This window comes from Sciurus vulgaris (assembly GCF_902686455.1).
Source record: "Sciurus vulgaris genome assembly, chromosome: X".
NCBI lineage: Eukaryota > Metazoa > Chordata > Mammalia > Rodentia > Sciuridae > Sciurus > Sciurus vulgaris.
Genome location: NC_136471.1, coordinates 19,611,131 through 19,631,819, shown reverse-complemented (window position 1 = coordinate 19,631,819; position 20,689 = coordinate 19,611,131). Strand labels below are relative to the sequence as shown.

At 41.1% G+C, this 20,689-nt stretch overlaps 1 protein-coding gene across 1 annotated transcript in view; it reads right to left on the bottom strand.

The window, feature by feature from the left end:
• Positions 1-20,689, bottom strand: part of GPC4 (glypican 4) — a 109,983-nt gene that overhangs the window by 88,072 nt on the left and 1,222 nt on the right. The gene's annotated exons all lie outside the window — the stretch shown is intronic.

Here is a 20,689-nt window from a genome sequence, read left to right as displayed (position 1 = left end):
CCAACTGCTTTTGGGGAATGAGTAAGTCTATTTGGCTACCTGTAAAGTACAGGAAGTTGGAAGGGGGACATAAGATAGGAAAGGTAGAAAGTTGGGGAGACATAACACATGGTTTCTATCCAAAATGACAGCTGTGGCTAGCACTATAGACTGTGGGCACACACCTTCAGGCTATTGGCCTGAGGGCCTGAAAGACTGTTCTGAACGTGATTGTTATCAGTTATATTTTATCCAGAAACAACTGAAAGCAAAGTTGGAGTAAGAGAACATATCTAAATGTTAATGCCTCGACACTGAACTTTCTGAAGGAAGAACAATTAGGTTCAAATTCACACTCTGACTAGGCACTGAGACAAGGGGAACAGGGTCTTTGTGGCCTTTCAGAAGTTTATGCACAACACTCCAGGAACCAGCCAGACAAGCAGACTGGCACGCTGGCTGAGGCAGTACAACTTCAAGCAGAGAGGCACACCCAAGCCAGCTCGCTCATTAGGATCCAAGCTACAGATCTGACTCCAGCTGTCTCAAAAAGCTCCAGAGCCTAGCTGTTCATTTTGTATTGTTTGTTTGATCTTCTACAAAATGAGGGCTTTTCTGATGTATGTATACTATCTCATTAGCCCCCTCCCCAATCGAAGCATTTCCTTGCCTCCTCCCATCCACCTACTTGTCTTTCTTAATGAATTATTATATTAACTATAATAATGTCAATAACACATTACCTATCTGGAACCTAAAAGTAAGCCCCCAAAGGTCCTGATCTGCCCAAATCCACAGGCTGGAGCTGTATGAAAGGTCCTCCCCACACAGCTTACGTACACTTACTTGCCACAGAGTTTTGATGAGCTTAACGGTAAGGTTCCAAAGACCACAGGGAAGCAGCCAAGGAGGGATAGGAGTTGCTAAAAGCAAGCATGCTAACAGCAGTACAGAATGACAGCTGACAGCAGGGAAGGAGACAAAAACCATTCAGAAAGCTCACTTACCCAGAACTGCTCATTTCAACGTTTTATTGTATTCAAGAATACATATGCAATGAGGAGAGGACTTAACTCATATTCCCCTATCTTTACAGATCATCTCCTCAGCTCTCAACACACTTGTGGTGAGACAAAGAACATCGGGGCTGGAAAAGACCTCCGTAATCACTGGGTTCAATGCCCTCATTTCATGAACACCCGGAACAAGGCCCATCCTCCAGTCAGTCAGCTTCTGGACTCCCAGTCCAAGGCTCTCTCTCTTGCCTAGTAGCGATATGTTGATATGCTTATGCTATAAGCTTGTATCTACTTAGAGAACATGAAAAGATTGGCCTGAAGTCTAAGGTAAATATTGAAATTTGATAACACCAAACCAGAAAATATCGAAGAACTTGTGAAGAGGTCAGTAAAGAGAATTCAGACCTAGGGATATCATCGAGCCTTAGAAACTCACCCAAAACCTATTTTTATTATTATGCTGTTTGTCATGCTTAGCCTTCATTAGGAGCTTGAGACAGCTTCACTACTGTGAAGGCTCTATAAGTTACAGTGAATTCCAAAAACACCCTGCAACAAACACCCCTTCCTGGCAGAATGCTTTCTGTGCCTTAGCAGATGGCCCTCTTTCCAAGTAGTCTTTGTTACAACAGTTCTAGTACAAAAAGCAATGTGGACTGCTCTCTGCTCCCTGTGTCTACCCTTACTGATCACTTCCTTTTCTCCCAAGAGGCCACTTATAAAGCCAAGACTGGGATAGAGCAAGAAAATCGGGTATGAAAAAGAACTGCCTGGATCCCAAATCCTTTTAGTTCTGTATTGTTGTAGCTTCAGTGGTTTCTGTTGGTTAATTCTTTAAATCGATTGGAACCTTACGTATTGTTCTTAATTATTAACAGACTTTAATCCATTAAATGTACTGGAGTCAACAATAAAAAAAATTTGCTTCATGAACAGAAGGAGGGGGAATGGGATGAAAGCAAAACTCTCCTACTTTTCTGCAAACCACCTGGAATATTACTGTATAATTCTGGGTTGTGCATATCAAGTAAGATCTAAATTGAATGGAGGGCTCACCAAAGGACAGCTGAAATTATGGAGAACCAAGGGATAGGGTGGGATGACAAGTGAGGGGAGTCTTATACAGAAGACAAGACTTAAAGGGATACATATGTAGTTGTAACTTTTACAGCATCATAAAGGCACATTAACCCTAGAAGTGACAATCTAGGGAAGATAGAAACAACCTAAGGTTAAAAACTGATGACTAAAAATATATTAAAAAAAAAAAGTAGGGAGTTATGTTCAGTTAAAATGAAGTGAAGTATTAGATTATCTAGTAGGCAGTCAACAGTCATTTGCCATCCCCAGAGGTGGTATAAACTGAAGGTCACATGACTAAATCAAAGCAGGGTAATGGGAGATATCCCTGAATACCAGGGTCCCTGGGACCTCCTGGGACTCTGGGTTATTCACTCTTAATGATAAGGACACCTAGCTTTTGAATGATTTATCATTCTTGCTCACTATAGGAAATTAATCTACACAGGTACATCTTAGACATCCCAATTCTGTTTGCATTAGGGGCGCCCCGGCCTATAAGGAAAAGACCCAGAAATGGTCCTATAAGGGTTATAGCCATCTTTTGATCACAGACCTCCTTGGCAAACTCTGCTTTTTTCAAGGTGCCACTGAGGAAAAGAAGAGCATAAGATCACTCCCCATTTGTCAGACAGCCCCAGAGAAGCAGCTAACTTCTTTGCTCTCCTTCCACTTATCCACCCCTCCTCCTTTACGCCACCCTTGAAGCACCTCTTTCACCAGCCACCTGTCAAAATAAAGCAAGCCTCGGATCTTTCAAAAACTGGCGCTGCAAAGAAGCCGTTGGATGATTTCTTTCCAGGACCTGTTGAAAGATAAAAGATGAAGCAGACAATTTAAAAGGCGAGACTGTACCCTTTCGATCACAAAGCTCAAAGCAGACAAACCGTGGAAGCCAATGACACAGGAACCGCCCTTTGACCAGAGACAGACACTAGGCAGAGCAAAGTAATTTTCAGTAAAGAATAAGAAAGCTGAATTAAGCCATTTCACAACTAACAGTCATAGAATCATTTCATTGTAAAAAAACTGGGAGAGGAGGGAGAATGGAGGGTGATGACTAGTCCCTCCTTTAAGAAACAATGACACTGCTTTCTAGGAAGTTATGTACAGATGACAAATGTTTTAGGAAGGGTTTTGTTTGGGTTTTTCTTTGTCTTTGTTTTGTTTTTACAAGTGAGACACACAGACTTGCGGGAAGCCCTCCTCCAATCAAAGGACAGAAGCAGCACCGAGAAAAGGTACTGTCCCTGCCAACCATCAAGTATACCAGTCTTTGGATTTATTCCTCCTCCCAGAAGCCAATGCTTTAGCTTTTTCTGGGAATATTGTTGAACTAGATTTTTAGAAATCGAAGTAGATGTGGGTTCCTGGCAAAAGCTCAAAGAGGGTGAATGTGGGAAATGCAGCAGGGGTAGGGGGTGCAGAACTCTTTAGAGCTAACTTCCTAAGTTAAACTTCAAATCTCTTCCCTGCACACCTGTAATAGACACATTTGGCATGTGCTGTGGTTACACTAGGCTTTAGGCACAAAGGGGAAGTTTCCCTCTTTGACACCTTCTCAAAGTAGAAAAGGAAGAAATTTACTGTAAAATTGAACTTAAGGAAGTTACTCAACAGAAGCCAAACATATGGGAATGAAGATGATCATTGCTATGTTTCAATAGAAAACCAAACACTGGGCTGGGGCTGGGGCTGAGTGGGGGAACGCCTGCCTAGCATGTGTGAGGCCCTGGGTTCCATCCGCAGCACCACAAAAACAAAAACAAAAAAACCACGACACAAACACTCATACATTCAAAACACCAAAAATAACCTAAACATCCATATGTGGCTGATAAGAGATCATGGCACACAGATTTAAGGGGATATTATTGAGTCATTTGAAATTTTTACCTGTATACAACTACAAAAGCATTTTATAATTCTATGTTAAAAATAGCAGATGTGCCCAGTCGTGTGTACTACAATTTAAACCATTTAAAAACATATGCATGTGAGAAGGATTGGACCATGATATACAAATGATACAGAACTCTTTTTACTGTGGTTATTATATAATTCCTTCTGGAAATTATTTCATCTACCATAAACCATAATCTCTGGAGGTCAAATGTCACTGTGACAACTCTGAGTGCCAGGTACAAAGTCCTGAGAGCAGAATTATTAATCAGTGTAAGGAGGGAAAAAACGGCTGAAGAAAAGGAAATACTGTCTGGGTTCCCCAAATCATTTCACTTCCAAGATCTCAAGGGGTATGCTGGGGGTGTAGCTCAGCCAGGAGTACCATCCCCAGCACCAAAAAAGAAAAAAGAAAAGAAAAGAAAAGAAAAGAGAAAAGAGAGAAGAAGAGAAGAGAAGAGAAGAGAAGAGAAGAGAAGAGAAGAGAAGAGAAGAGAAGAGAAGAGAAGAGAAGAGAAGAGAAGAGAAGAGAAGAGAAGAGAAGAGAAGAGAAGAGAAGAGAAGAGGAGTTCTCAAGTGGCTTTAGCACACAAGCTCTTTCCCTGGTTTTTGGCCATTGCAGGTCGCTGTATTTGCAGTTATCACAGTGTTTCATAGCTACTTATGAGAGCACTGACTCAGGGACCAAGAGATATGCACTCATACACACAAAGGACACAGTTACCAGTAAAGACATGAAGAGTGTGATTGTTTAGTCTAAGGACCCAAGACAACACCATGGGCCTGAGAGCCTGACCGAATTTCTCAAATGTTATTTCTTTGGGCTTCCTTGGAAAATCAGAAAAAGAAATGGCCACATGAAATCATGTTGACAACACTGATGATTACCCTTTCTATTATCTTTTATGAAAAGAACCTGCCATAATAAATTCTTTCTAGATTTAGCAACACTAAGAAAATAGCTTGCCTGAAGAACTGCTATGCTTCTTTCCATCAGGTAAGGAAAATAATGCATAACCAGCTGTGTGTCCTGTTTTACCTCAGCTACCTGAAAGCCCACAGCTCATTTGCTGCAACAGCTTGGTATAAAATTCTTTATTCCATTTAAAATTTTCTACCTCATTCTCCCTCTTTTTATTTTCTTCTTACATTAAATGGGTTAATCTGCATAATGTAGTCAAAATAAGAGCAGAGTGAGTGCTCAGTAAAAGTTATCTATTGCTATTTAAATCATTGCTGTAAAAAAAGTAACAAGTCTCACTATGATTATAGGAATTCTACTGAATGTGGATAAAATAATTTTAAGTATGCAGAGTTTATGTTACAATTAAAATTTTTTAAGCCTTGGAAGAAAATGATGTGATTTTTTAAAAGTTTCAGGCCCTGCCAGATTTTTAAAAATTAAAGACATATGGTTCAAGAATCAGTTACCAGTTCCTTTTAAAACGGCACCCCTGATGTTTGAGGAACTAACAGATTTCCATTAGTAAAGCAATTAGAAGGCTGATGAAATCATGTTAGTCTCTTCTTGTTTTTTTAATGGGAAAAAATGATCAATATTGACTGATTAAAAGAAAGCAAATATTAGGGAAGGAAGGGAAGAGAGAGATAGCAGATGAGAAGGGCAAGGTCAAGGTCACAATAAACTGTTTAAAAAGGAACGTGGGCACAAAGGCAACTGCTTCAGTGAACAGAGTTCAGTAAAAGAAACCTAACTTTGTGGTACCTGAAGAAATCTCCAACATTTTACATCTACTAAAAGTAAAACACCCTGCTATTCTTTCTTAATTAAAGTAATAATCAAAATATTCCTTCATCTCAAAAAATGACTATCACAATTGAAATACTTCAAGAACAAATTAATGTCCCCTTGGAAACTGCCTGCAGTTCAGATAATACTTTCTTCACCAAGAGCTTATACTACTAAACATACAGCATTATTAAGATTCAAGGTTTGACACAACTCTCTGATTACATATCTAGTGACTGTTGAAAATGGTGAAAAATCCCTTTATGTTCAATTAAGAAAAATACTTAAAAACTTCAGGCAATTTATATTTGGCAAAATGCAGGATCTAAATCTACATTTCTTAAATGTCACCCTAGGAAGCCACAAAGCACTGGCATAATGCTCAAGCATATAGCACAGACTCAAAGACATTTCTGAAATTTATAACTGTGCCAAATGCAATCATTTCCCTTTATTCTTCGTGATCAGCTTGCAGTCCCCTCACATTAAAAACACATCTCAATCTTTTTAGTTGTTTTTCCTGTCTGCCAAATATGAGGTACAACAGCCGCCAAGACTTCGAGAAGGAAAACAAATATCCTGTCCTAACAGCAGAACTGCCATTAGTCTCTCATGTTAATATGGTCAATTACGGAAAAGCTGTCCATAAATTTGACTAATTTGAAGGAATATGGGCTGAATTATACAGTATTTTTAAAGAAATGCATAGTGGCTCCAGAAGTATTGCCAACTAAAGCAATTTAGAGACATGCTTTAATAAACAGATATTATTGTAATGAACAAAATGGTTTTGATTCAAATGGTGGTTCCTGAGGTGTACAGGAATATTCTTTTACCCAGTCTGTGTTAAACATCTCCAAATGTCATGTTTACATGAGTCATTTGCTTAACAAACCCTTTTATTACACACCTAGCAGAGACACTTGTCTCCAGAATCTTATTGTGTTTTTTCTCATTTCTGAGCTTAGATGCAACCAAGAAAATCTCAGGGCTCCAAGAGAAACACTAGGAGATTACTGATCAAAGTGGTAAATGTATGTTTTAAAAATAAATATAGATATCATGAATCTCCTCCCCTAAGCTTAAAGTTTTGCTCTATCAGGAACTCAATTCATCTTAGTCCATCTCATGAGTACTTCACAACCTATGGACCATCTGAATGGTTCAATTCAAAGAAACAAAACACTTTTATTCTCAACTGAGCAACTAATTCTTTTTATTTAGTCTATTATTTTTTATTGGTTCTTTTAAATTATTCATGACAGTTGAATCTATTTTGATATCATGTACAAGAATGCAATATATCTTATTCTAATTGGGACCCAATTTTGTGGATTTACAAGCCTATAGTACTATAAATAGGGCATATGCCATAATCATATTTAAATGTATATTTAAAACAGTACATACCTCAATCTTCATAGTTAAGCAGGACTTGGTCCTTGCATACAATCTTGTACATCCAATTTACTACTACACAGACTCAAGTCACCACATTAAATGGAGAACTCAGGGCTTTAGCCTGTGTCATTGTAACACAGTCCAACCTTTCAAAGAGGAAAGATCTAGATGAGCAGAAAGCCAAAAACATTTCCTTGTAACCAGGAAACACTGGGAATGCAGGGATCTCAAGGCTACTCATGTATCCCTAGGTAAACCTGCCAGGCATGTGAGCTGGTGTCTGTACATACTTCAGCTTCAGAGTTAAGAGTTCCTCATTATGACTTTGAATTTGTGGACAAATTAACAAACAGGGACTTACTTTACCCGCAATATCCATCTAAAATTCTGGAAATCAAGGTTGGGGGTATAGTTTCAGTGGTAGGGGCACTGGGTTCAATCTCTACTTTCTAAAGAAGGAAGGAATTAATAATAAATAAAGTCAAATAAAATTCTGAAAAGCAATTTCTCTTGAAATAAGGAAAGTCCTATTCTCATAGCAGGGCCATGTGGCAAGGAATGCTCCTTCCCATCCTGTTACAGTCTAAGTGCTAGAACACTTATCACTTGGGCTCCACTTGTTTACAATCCTAATCTCTCTGACCAGCATCTGTACTTGCTCTTGGTGGCCAGGGTCCCCCTCTCTTTCTAGAGGCAACCTGCCCATTTGGTCACCATTAACAAAGGCTTGGGAAGGACAGGAATCCTATTACCAATTGACAAGAGATATTCTATCCATATTTAGCTGAGCGAGAATTCTATTGTAACAATCACTGCTAGGCCAGAGGGCATCATTTTGAGCCACTCGCCATTCAAATAATCAGTATTTCTGTGGTCTCTATGGTAATGAAAGCAGACTCTACCCTTTCACAAAAAAACTTGAAGCCTTAGTATTTACAGTCTGGTTCCTCTGCAGACCACAACAGAAAACAATGCAAACTGGTCTAACAGTTAATTTTTATGTTTTCCAGTGCCTATGCAAAGCCAACATCTATACAGATGGCCAGAGTATACAACCAGAAAAACTGCTTCTTGTAAGCCTTGAAAACAGGTTCATGTCCCCTGCATTGCTCTGACATGTACTCTAGAATCTGCCTCAGGAAGCACTGCCAGAAACAAGAACTGTGACCAACCACTGGAGGGGCAGGGGCTCATGATGGTATAAATGCAGTGCTCCTGGAAAATAAGAAGAGCCTCCATGGGCCTGAACATTTGAGAAATCTCTGCTGCTGGGGGCATATCTCAGTGGCAGAGCACTTGCTTGGTATGTATTAGGTTTCCACCACAAAAGAATTCATTCTTAGCCGGGTGTATTGACATGTACTTGTAATCCCAGTCACTCAGCAGGCTGAGGCAGAAGTATGACGAGTCTGAGGTCAGCCTTGGCAACTTTAGGGAGACCCTGACTCGAAAGAAAATGTTTAAAAAGGGCTGGAGACAGAGCTCAGTGGTGGTGCTCCCCTGGGTCCAATTCCCTGGGCCCCCCCCCCCCAAAAAAAGGAGGAAATGTAGCTCAGTGGTAGAGATTTGCCTCGCATGTTTGAGGCCCTGGATTCCATCCCTAGCACTGGGAAAAAACTATACTTTGGTCTGATACCCTTCCCCCAGCCTTATACTCAATGCCAAGGGCTTCTCCATGGAAGTAGTTATCACAGTGAACTAAATACTGATCTGTAGAATTACTGAGTCAATATCTGTCTCACCATTTCATCTGTGAGCTCTGTGAGTATGAGGCCTGGCTTAAGTCCTCTATTTTCACTGCTTTACAACAAGTGCCTGCCAAAGAACAGTCATTCAATACTTTCTGAATGAATGAATCTTCAGCCTAGACATCCCCTTTCTACAGATGGGGGTTTAGATGTATAGTATCATACTCACAAGTCCTGAGGAATCAACTGTATCTTCTGCAAATTTTTTCCTAAGAGCATACTATTTGCAAGGAGTACTCAATTTGTGCAACTCAACAAACATTTTTGAGTGCCAATGTGCTAGACATTGAGTATAGGACAGTGAATAACAGGCAAAGTCTCAGACCCCAAGTTGGATGTTGATAACTCCAGAAAGGAAATCAGTGAGGAAGAGGGCCAAGGCTTCTCTGTAAAGGTGATAGGTAATCAAAGCCCTGAAACATGAGGGAGTGAGCAGTGCTGCTATCTGGAAGCAGGATGTTCCAGGTCCTGCAAATAAGCTGGGGGTATGTCCCAGTGGTAGAGCCTTTGCCTAACATGCATGGCTCTAGGGCCTAGAATCAGACCCCAGCATGAAGGAAAGGAAAGGAAAGTGCAAAGACCCCAACTGCGCCTGGTGTGCTTGTAGGAAAAGAAACCAACATGGCTAGAGTGAGAGGGCTGCTGGTCACATCCTCTAAGGTTGCATGAATGGGCTCTCGGTGGCATGGGAGCCACTGGAGCCTTTTGGGCAGGGCAGTGATGTGATCTGATCTGGTTCAGGTTTAAGAGATGCTCACAATGGCTGCTGCACTGAGAGCGCAGGGGAAGGAGAGTAAGAGTAAGAAGAGTAAGGAGAGTAAGAAGGGAGACTGGTCGAGGCAACTGCGAGCATCCAAGCAAGAGGTGATGGGCACTGAAATCATGATAGTAATTGCTGACATGGTCAGAAGACAGCAGATTCTGGACACACCTTGAGAGCATGAACCAAATGCAGAGTTTATGAAAGGCCAGCTAAGCTAAAACCCTTCTCAACCAGCTATCTCAATCTTTGTTCAGATAACAAGAAAACTGATGCAGCTCCTTATTTTGAAAGGTTGTTATTTCTTCCTCTTCCCTCAAACCTGAAGAACACAAAAATGTTGTCTGAGATTGCCACACTGCTTAATGATCAATTGACCTCCCATCAGAAGAGCTTCCAGGCCCATCGGACCTGGGGGGTAGAGACAGAGTTCCAAAACGGTAAACAACAAAGCAGAATATTAACCAACAGTCCAGCTGGGGGCATTTCATTCAAATTCAGTTTAAAGGGAACTCCTTTCCTTCTTCCCTTCTGAAAAAAAAATCTCCCCATTAACTCAAAGAACTATAATCCTTACCATAGTTTCTGACATCCTGGTAAGTGGGTGACTTTTAAGGACTCTTTTGAAAGGTACACTGGTAAAAAGTCATCTTGTTTAGCTTTTTTTAAAACTCTCAGCATGGTGGCCCACATATGTAATTCTACCAACTCAAGAGGCTAATCAGGAGGATTCCAAGTTCAAGGTGAGCCTCAGCAACTTGGCAAGGCCCTGTCTCAAATTAAAAAAATAAGAAGAGCTGGGGATGTGGCTCAGTGGTAAAGCACCCCTAAGTTCAATCCCTAGTACCAAAAAAAAAAAAAAAAATCTTAGTATGGGGTCAGCCTAAGTTCCAGCTACTCAGGAGGCTGAGGCAGGAAGACTACAAGTTCAAGGCCAGCCTTGGCAGATGGGAAGTTCAAGGCCAGCTTTGGCAACTCAGTGAGGCCCTGTCTCAAAATTTTTTTACAGAGTGGTATGGGGCTGTAGCTCAGTGGTACAGCACCCCTGAGCTTAATCCCCAGAACCAAAAAAAGTCTTAGCATGGAGAAATATTCTATAATTAAGGCAATTTTAACAATAGTAGATAATAATTTGACGATAAATTGGAAGGAATGTAATGACTGCTTTTTCTGGCACCAAAAAAACAGGACTTTCTGTGAAGTGACTGCCAAGAAAAATGATACTCCCACTCAGACTGGACCATTGCAAGTAGTAACTGCTAACCACATGCTTTACACTACAGTTTGCAAGGACACGGTGCTTTGTTTTCATCTCTAACCAAACACCAGACTGAAAACTCAATGGAGACAACTGTGTGGTACAATAGAAACAATAACTTAAGGAGAAAAAAAACATATTCCAGAGTTAATGCTTGCTCGGATGCAGACATCAAGGGTTTAGTGAACTAAGAAAAGCTCTATAGTCCAAAAACCACTTGCAGCCAGCTCCTGTAGACAGAGGCTGGAAGTTTAAGAACGAAGCCAGGCTTTAAGAGGCTTGCAAAAGACAAGCTGACAAAGTAGCTGTGAGAAGGACTGGCAAGGAAAGAATGACCAGGATGAAGTGGACACCAGGGCCTGACCCCAAGGGCCCTAGGGGAAGAGGTAGAAAGTATCCTGGTAGACAGGAGCAAAGGCAGCCAGTTTCTAACATACCTGGGCAGGCACAGCCTAACAGCTGAAACAGGCGAATTCCAGAAGTCTACCCAGCTTAAAACAAACCACATGAAACACTGAGCTCCCTCCTCTAAGCATGCCAAGAAATAGCACTGTGTTCTAGGTTAAGGGGAACAAAATGATACTTTCCTTTTCCCTTTTTTTCTTAGGCATCTAGGTCAAAGTGTGCTAGAAATTTAAAAATAAATAGCTTAAATTCATTAAATTTAAAAAGCATTGTCTTAGTCTGTCCAGGCTATTTAAAAAAAAAAAAAAAAAAAAAAAAACAGCACACTGGGTGGCTTATAAATGACAGAAATGTATTTCTGACGGTTCTGGAGGCTGGGAAGTCCAGGATCACTGTGCCGGCAGATACAGTGTCTGATGAGGGCCTCCTTCCTGGTTCAGAGATAGCCATCTTTTTACTGTAACTTCACATGGCAGAACAGTCAAGGCCCTTTGATCTCTTAGAAGGGCACTAATCCCATTCATGAGGAATCACCTCCCAAATGTAGGACCTCCTAGTACCATCAGCTCCCAGGAGTAAGGAGTTCAACATATGAATTTGGGGGAGGGGCATGGGATACAAATATCCAGACTATGGCAGGGATGAACAGAAATATATATTCTTAGGATACAAAAATCGAAAATAATTCTTGAACTTGTTTGAACCACAAAACATTTCTCAAGGAAGGACCTGCCACCTGTCATGCAGTGTGACAGGAATTAAGGATACATGGTCTCTGAGATTAGGTCTCTGAGATTAGGCATAACAGCGCAAAGGGGCTTCTTTTTATTAAGGTTCAAACTGCTATCTGGTCAGACAGTATCCTTAACTTCTAATGTTCCTTTTCTTATGATTATACATTTACTTAGTTTGGTAAATGTTTAAAAGGGAAACTAATATTCAAATATTTAAAACCTGTCACCCCTAACTAAGAACCAACTGTCTTGCCTCTTGTGACTTCAGGTCAGAATGTAAGTTTCCCAAGGTGAACAAAGCAGGCAGTTTATCTAACTCAGATGTTCCAGAAGGCTTGAAAGAAAGGTAAAGAAGAACAAAATCATAAACCAAAGGCTCTCAAGTGGATAAGCCACCAAATTAATGATATACAGTCTTTAACTTTTTTCATTTTTGTTTTGTCAGTACTAGGGATGGAACCCAGGACATTGTCCATGCTAGGCAAGCACTCTACCACTGAGTGGCATCCCCAGTCCTTTTAACATAAATTTTTAATAAAAAGACAAAGTGATACACAGAACGGCTCCTCATTGATTCAGCACTGTTGAGAAACTGGGTGCTCTAAATAGGTAAAAGTGTAAATTAACTGAACTTTCCCCCTTCAAAGAACAGCTTTTATATTTTTGAGTATAGCCAATGGAACTCTTTCTAAAATATACGTTCTGAAATTTTAAATCAGAATATGCCAAACATAATTCTTTACTACTTCCCTGAAATATACTAGTGCTCTCAGATGGCTCTGAGCATTCATTCCATCCTAAAGGGTTTCAAACTGCCAAGATTAATCAGCAAGTTTAGAGGGTACTGTGTTCAACTTCTGGTCACCGCCTACCCAGTTTTCACACTGTCCTTTCTTAGTTCACCCAGATATCAAGTCTTACCTGTCTATAAAACTATCCCTTCCTATAAAAACCCCTCCATTCCCCCAACACCACTTACTACTTCTATCAGCCATGGATTGGGAAACCAGATAACCAAAGTGCTTTATCTTCTACCATATAAACCCCATCTACCTAATTTGAATGTAAACTCCTCAAAAGCTTAAATCCTGTTTTACACGTCTTTCTGATGATACATTTATGAAGGTCTTTTTCCAAGTAGAATGCATGGGCTTTGTAACAGCTGTTTCCATCATTTGGCTTTTCAACTCACTTCCACATTCCCAGCTGTGTCTGGATGGTTGTGCCGGGCAGAAGCCTAGGGATTTACTGTACTTCTATTTCTTGATAAGATACTTGAAGAGAATAAACACATGGCAAAGAGGGCATTAAAGTAAGGGATAAAGAGATTTTTTTTTATTTTACCAATAAAGAGAAAGGGAAGAAATATCACCTAGCATACTGACATTTAATCAATAAATGACAGCACAGCTGAATTCCTTTCTAATTCTTTCCAAAGTACTCTCAATGTCCTTGTCTTCAGTCTCTACCTGCAGCAAAGCATGACTGATTGTGGTTTATACTTGTATCTTGATTTTAAAACCTCTTTCCCCAAATTTAACAGATCTTCTCTTAAATCCAAGTTAGCCAAAATTAAAATAAGCATGCATAGAGACTAAATTCAAGCTCTCCCCTGAGCCAACACTTTATGATGAATTTCATTGCAAAGTTCAGAATCACAGAATCTCAGAGAGGGAAAGACCCTAAGATACCATCTAGGACAATGGTTATCAACTGTGGGAAATCATTAGAACCACGGAGGAACTTTTTAAAAGTACCATGACTTAGCTCCGCCCCTAGAAGGTACCGACGTAAATGGTGCGGGGTGGTACTCAGGCATGAGTATATTTCAAAAGCTACCCAAATAGTTCTAATGGGCAACCAGGGCTGAGAATCCTTGGTCTAATTCATCATTCTAGCACCCTGCCATCCCCATTTTTCAAAGAGGGTAGAATCTCATCAAAGGTATCAGGGAACTAAGTATCACAGAGCTAGGCTAGAACTACTCATTGCGAGAGAGCTCTTCTTCTCCATGTAAACTACTATACATAGGGCAGTGGATCTTCTCTCCCTCAATTACTTTTCTATCATCAATAACTTGATACACCAACACCACTGCCAATCCCAAAGTAAATGTACTTTCTAAATATTTTTTGTCTTGAAATCCCACTGCATAATTTTTTGAAAAAACTATGTCTGTTTCCTTGTGTGTGTGTGTGTGTGTGTGTGTGTGCTGAGAATGAAACCCAGGGCTTTGTGGATGCTAAGCATGCACTCTACCACTGAGCTATACTCCCAACCCTGCCTATATGCTTCTCTTGCAAATAATTCTAGGAGATTGGTCATGCATGGTTTCCCCTTAAGGAAGCCATACTGTGCCAGGCACAGTGGCACACACCTATTAATTTCAGCAACGCAGGAGGCTGAGTCAGGAGGATCACAAGTTGGAGGCCAGTCTGGGCAATTCAGGAAGTCCATGTCTTAAAATTAAATCAAAAGTAAAAAAGACTGGGGATGTAGCTCAGTGGTGAAGCACTCGTGACTTTGATCCCCAGTACCAAAAAAAAAAAAGGTAAGAGCAGCCATACTGCTTTTCCTCTGATAGGCTGGACTCAGCCTACCCTTTCACCATCCTCATCACCTTCATTGAGCTTTTTTCAGATCTCTCACAAGGTTCACTTCCAATTCCCTGTTGGCCCATTTAATCTCTGGTTTGTACCTTCCTTACCACACATAGTGGACTTCCCTATCAATCTAAACGCTTTCCATTTTGTAAAAGATGTCTTTTTCCCTGAAACAGCCTCTTTTACTCTGCCAGTTAGTCATGCCGGGTTCTTTTTTTCTTCCCCCAAGCAGCTGGTCTTTTTGATGTCTGGCACACATTTATCTGGGCTTCCAATAAGATGTTTTTACATAGTTTCCAGGCTTCCTGGAGGTTATTGACTTTTTTAACTCTTCCATTCAATTTTTTTCCTAATTTCTAACATTTGTTAGAGTTTCTTTTTCAAAAGTTGAATACCTGGCTGATGGATCTCTTTGATTTTTCTCTCCCACCAGATTGCTAAATTAAATGCATCAGAACTTAAATATAATATTTCAAATTACCTCCAGGATGGAACTGCTTCATGAATTTTCTGCACTTTCATGTTCTCTATAGCAAGCAACAGATGTTTAACCAAGTGGAATTGAAAATACTAGTTTTCTTACCTGTACTTTAGTGTGCCTGCTTATTTATATAAAATATTCTGATACTCTTAAGCCTGTGTTCTTCTACTTGGTAAAAACAATAAACTTAAGGACTTTTTTTTTAGTTAAAAGGTATCTGATGTGCATTGAATACGCTCTATACTCTGAATCTAATGTGGTAAAATGTTTTCCTAAATGTGTTATAAATTGCCTAATCACAACCATCTCAATTGTTCCTAAAGAAGGTTATCTCAAAGCATGAAGAAAAAAAGTGAATTCTGAATCTTTCTGAAAGATTCTTATAGCACTCAGTTATTAATGAAGCAGTAAAGACAAGCACTCCCTTCAAAGAATAAAAATGCTGTCCAAGTCATACCAACATATCATGGAGATTTACTCTAAATTTATTTTACTTCCCAAGTGTTTAGATCCAGAGATTCCTGGGAGATCAACAGATCATGGGATCACACTCTATCATGGAAGCCATATATAATCCCATTACATCACTGGTGTCCTGACAGAGAAAGTAAGAGAATTATCTATGTCATCCTCTCATTTGTTTAACACTCTTCACTGAGGTACCACACTTAGAACTGGTGGGCAAAGAGGTTGCCGTCTCTGCCCTTAGGTTGCTTTGGGTTGAGGAGAGAAGACACACATGTGCCTGCATACACTGTTCACTACAAGAGGAGACATGCAGCAGGTTTAAGCAGGGAACTTGGAGGAAGAGGGTACAGAAAGCTAGCAACTCAATGAAAAAAGGATCACTTGAGATACCTGGAGCCACTGAAGCTCAAATCAGGGGAATGACTCCATTCAAAATGGCATCATAAGGAAACTAAGCTGGCAATGTTTGGAATGGAACAGAAGGCAGGAAGAACAGTTAAAAACTATTTAAAACAGCCTGCTAATAGATCCTCCTGTCTTTATCTCTTACCTCACCAATTCCAAGTGCCACTAGTTTTCTTCCTAAAACAACTTGACTTTATGACATTTTCCTACTCAAAAATACTCTCTGGCTCCCCATGGCCCATGAACAATTCACATTCCTTCTACTACTAACACTACATTGTCTATGTCTGGGTATGACATTTTTGCCTGCAGAAGATATGCCTGGATCCTCTGTACTACAGTGTAAGGACAGTTCTCTTACGATCTTTTACCAGTCAGTTGAAGGTCACCCCACAACTAACATCTCTAAACCCCTCTACAAATAGAAAAGGTACTTTCTTGTCTCATGATACATCATGATACATCATTATTAATACCCCTCCAGAGTGCATGTATGCACACAAGCGCGCGCTCTCTCTCTCTCCACCTCTGAGATAGAGAGGTGTGTGCACATATTCATGTGTGGACATATGCTCATAGGTGTAAGCTCATGAAAATAAATAGGAACAGGAAATGAAAACTCCAAAATCACAACCACAACATAGCACAGATTATATTCCATGTCAAGTAAGACCTGGGTTCAAAGTCCACCTCTGCTACTCACTAGCTATAAGACTATGAACATATTTCTTAACCCCTATGAATTTCAGTTTCCTTGTCTTTTTGTAAATAGGGATAATGATGTTTCTGATTTGAATGGTGGCTGTGGCCTTCAAATGAGACAATCATGTAAAATCCTCAGTATGGGGCAAGACCAAGAAAAAGCACTCAGCAGCTACCAGCTTGTAAAATAAGGCCAAGGTGCATTTTTTTATAAACATATGTGGGAACAAACCTCAGTGTTAAATCAGTTAATGTTACTAGGGAGCCAGAAAGACAAACTTCCAAGTGACTCAGATTAACACCAATGTCGTTTCCCTTGTATAGATAACAAAAAAACTTCCTTTTTCAAATTCCTCAGTCTAGTCTCCAGCTAATCCTGAAATTGCATGCAACCTGATGTGAATCAAATAAAAAAGGAAAATAGTAATTATGCTGAATCAAACATTTTATATTTGTATGTTCTAACTAGAGACTGAGCTGCATAAGCCAGAACTTTTACTAAGTTCTTTTTTGAGCATGTCTAGGAGATAGTTCCTGTAACACATGGGACACTTTCTAAAGTGACAGGTCCTGTGGCTCAATTAGACCCTCTCCTCAAGTGAAACACAGAAGCAAAACTGATGATTGCAAAAGAACGAGACATAACAAGTTCATTGCAAAATCCAACCCAGCTATTTGAATTGGAGAAGGGGGAATACAAATCTTGAAGACGTACACATAATAATCAAATCAATATCAGAAATGATTAATACCCCTCCAGAGTGCATGTATGCACACAAGCACACACTCTCTCTCTCTCCTCCTCTGAGATAGAGAGATGTGTGTGCACATATTCATGTGTGGACACATGCTCATAGGTGTAAGCTCATGAAAATAAATAGGAACAGGAAATGAAAACTCCAAAATCACAACCACAGCACAAAGTTCTCCTTGGTATCATTCACAGCCACTATGAAAGGGACTTTTGGCAAGCTCAAAAACATTTCTAACCAACTCCCCACTCTCAAACATAATTTCATCAAAGATTAGATTAGTAACAATACTTCATCCTCTTTCTGAAGTCACAATAAAAATCATTAGATTTTTAGACTTATTAATTTTTTCTTAATTTTTTGTAGTTGGACACATTTTTTTATGTGGTGCTGAGAATCGAACCCAGTGCTTCACACGTGCTAGGCAAGCGCTGTACCACAGAGCCACATTCCCAGTCCCTAATATTATTTTTTTAATAATGAACTAGCATCATCTAATTGATACTCTAATCCCAAATCCCTTCTTCTTATCTTTTTCCCTTAATGCTGGGGACTGAACCAAGGGCCTTGCACATGCTAAGCATGCGCTTTACCATTGAGCACACCCCAGCCCCCACTTCTCATCTCTATCACTCATAGCATTTGTCACACCCCATGGTGCACTCCAGTGATGTGTGTGCATGGCTTATCTCCCTACTAGCAGGCAAGGTCCTGGTGGCAGAGGACCCTCCTTCCCTTCCTGCTGCCTTCATGATGCTGAGCACAGAATACTGCACATAGTAGGCACTCCAAAAAGATATGGCCACCAAAAGCTGAACAAAAATGTATCTTTTATGTTAATGATCCCTTTTGGTCTTGGCATCTGAGCTCCCCATCATTTGAGAAGTGCAGGGGTCAGGTCAACAGGCAATGCAGGACCTCAGTTAGAAGCTGTGACAGCATGATATACTCCCTGACACCCTTGAGAGCACATCAGATTGCCCTAATTATGACCTATGATTCAGGCTCCTTCAGAACATAGAGTATTCTTAAAGTCTGTTCAAACCTGTAGAAGGCAAGTGCAAGACCACTGAGAATAAAACCTTAAACTTGGACTCAATGAGGTAGGCACTGAGACATTGTGACCCTTTGCCTAGAAAACAATCCTGGATGTTTTGAATTGATATATATATCAGACCTAGACTGAATACAAGTCACTATATTGACTATCCCCCCCAAAATGACCTAAATTAGATTAGTAATAAAAGGAGATAAGGCTAAGGCTAATGTATGCATCTGGAGAGGCCAGGGCAATGGTAAAGATTACCCCTGTTTCTATACTGGCCTTCTAAAGGTATTTACTTGGGTCTGTCTGTGTTGTGACAGTGTCCTAGACTCAAACGAATGCCTCTAACCCTCCACATTTTTGAGCCATTCAGTCATGCATTTTTGTTATTGTTGAAAGTGGTGCGAAATTGCACTGCATGAGCTAAAGTCCTTGGTGGTCTTCCAAGGATTCCAGCTAAAAAGGCACTTCCTTTGTTCCTCAGGAGAATGCAGTCCAGTAGGTCATTCAAAAGGGGAAATAAAAGCAGCAGCCCTGGGAGGGAGATGAAGGACAAGACAAAAAGAATAAAATGTTTTGGGTGTGAGCACATTAGCTTCCATTTCCTGCTGCTGTTCACTAATAACTCCCCCATCTGGGGCGGAGGTTCGGATAGATATTTATGCAAAAATACCCCCTCAGGTGTGTTACAGGGACCATGACAATCAAAGGGAACACCTAGAGCACGGAGTCTCTGAACACCTTTCAAGTTTCCTTTTTCCTGAGATGCTGGCTGGGAAAGATTCCCTGCCATTTCTAGAGACAGCACACAGCAAAGTTGGAGAAACTGGGGAGGGGGATTTCACAGCCCACTCCCTGAATGCCTCCAGTCCATCTCAAAGGCTCATATTGTTTGCATGAGCAGAAGATGAAAACTTGTCACTTTCCCATTAAGTTCATTGCTGCATGTGTCCCTTCAAAACGTGGGAATGACAACTGTAACCTTCACGCCAATCATCTCCACTGCACCCAGGCCCAAACTGTGCCCGGCACAAAGACCCCAGGTCTGACCTGCGGAGCCCCCAAGCCTCAGTGGCTGCTGGTTCACGTCACTTTTTCTGGCTGGGCGGGAGGAAGAGGAGAAAGAAAGAGGGCTTTTCAGGGCTCTACAAGCAATAAAATCGTGCGGCTCTGAGGACATACTTGAGCTCCCAAAAAGACAGGCAGCTGAAGGGCAAACAGTCTTTAATCGGTAGTGTGCTAGTTATGTGATAACTGCCAAGGTGCAGTGGGCGCCTAGGCTACTCCAACAATTTCTTCAGTTCTATTTCTAGACATATGCCGGTTATACTCCAAAAGTGCCCAGCAACTTCCCTCAATTACCTTTGTAATTTATATGTAATTGATGACTGCACTTAATCTCCAGGGTTATTAATAGCCCTTCCAAAAAATGGCCCCCAAGTCTCCCTAAGCCTTTGGAAGCGCCTGGTTAAAATTACAGTTATTTGCTTTGCTGGCTGCCGGCCCCCTGCCTGCCCCACCCGGGCAACCAGCAGGCGAGGCTAAGGCGGGCTCTGCTCACTTCCATGAAAGGTTCGGAATGGAGGCTTGGCCCCCAGGGTAAGAATCGCTCACTCCTCCGTTAGGATGTGCTGGCCACCAGCCAGCTAGATCGTGGCTCTTTTTGAGCCCCAGGGGCGAACAGGCTACCTGCGCCGCCGCTGCCGTCACCAGCCCCAGCGCAGCCCGCAGGGCTGAGCGCAACAGTTGGCTGCTGTGAATGTGCGAGTGCGACCCGGAGGGGACCCACCCCGGCATCGCTGCCGCCTCGCGACGAAGGGCGAGGGCGCCCGCCCCCCCGAATGCTGCCTCCCCAGCGCTCGGAGAAGGGTTTTCACAAACACCCCTTGCAGCCCCCAGCGCTGAAATCCGGTGAACTTTTTCAGAGGCTAAGCCGTCTTCATTTGCATAAACATCTCCAAACTGAGATTCAGGTTTCCTGTAATCAGTCCTTTCAAAGGTCTGTAATTGAATGTGCAATTAACCCTTAAAATGAGGTGAGAAAAAAGAAAGGGGGGAAAATACCCTTCTTGTCCAGCACCTTCCGGAAAGCAGGAGAGTTCGGAAAAGTCAGGGTTTGGAGGGGTAGAGAGTGGGGGGAGAGTCGCTCGCTTTTTAAAGGCGGCTTCTAAAGCCTTTGCAGCTACTAAAACTCCTA